This window comes from Colobus angolensis, unplaced genomic scaffold (genome assembly GCF_000951035.1).
Source record: "Colobus angolensis palliatus isolate OR3802 unplaced genomic scaffold, Cang.pa_1.0 Scaffold137, whole genome shotgun sequence".
Classification (NCBI taxonomy): Eukaryota; Metazoa; Chordata; class Mammalia; order Primates; family Cercopithecidae; genus Colobus; species Colobus angolensis.
Window position 1 is genome coordinate 10,004,767 of NW_012114455.1, and position 597 is coordinate 10,005,363.

At 56.4% G+C, this 597-nt stretch overlaps 1 long non-coding RNA gene across 1 annotated transcript in view; it reads left to right on the forward strand.

Moving 5' to 3' along the window:
* The first annotated feature begins 280 nt into the window (after positions 1 to 280).
* The window catches only part of LOC105506528, a 28,668-nt gene continuing 28,351 nt past the window's right edge, over positions 281 to 597 (forward strand). The window contains exon 1 of the long non-coding RNA XR_001000940.1: positions 281 to 497. This is a non-coding gene — a long non-coding RNA (uncharacterized LOC105506528). The remainder of the gene's footprint in view (positions 498 to 597) is intronic.

Consider the following 597-nt stretch of genomic DNA (forward strand, 5'->3'; position numbering starts at 1 on the left):
AGGTCTCCACGCCAACCAGGTGACGGCAGCCGCCTTGCCTCGCCCAGACAAGAAAGCCTCGATCTAATCTCATTCTGAACTTTTCCCAAGGCTTTTGCTGCGCTTTGCTGTAGCTCCAAAGCTGCATTAGTGAGCGCCAAGCTCCTGTATAAGCGGTCGGTGACCCCAGAGGTCCGCTCGCTGATGGAGCTGTCTGTTTTGGGGATTGTGGGTGGAGGGGGCATCTCAGAGGCTTCTGGAAAATTCCTGACGGGACTGTGTCTGTGTCCTGTCTCAACACTCCAATCAACAGATCAGACAGCTTGTACTCACAGGCCAAGGACACGTGAAAAAAGACTCAATCTTCTAGATGGGTGGTAGCAGCCATGGCCTTCTGTCCTCTGGGTCCCCGCAAGCCTGGATGAACCCAAGATCTGACTCAGTGGCACAGTGAGGAGACCTTTGAGGACTCAGTGACCATCCTTGGACTTCACCTCTTGTGACTTTCGGGCAGAGAGGCCCTCCCATGCCCACAATAGGCCGAGCCCAGCCTTTCGGGCAGAGAGGCCCCCCCCCATGCCCACAATAGGCCGAGCCCAGCCTTTCGGGCAGAGAAGC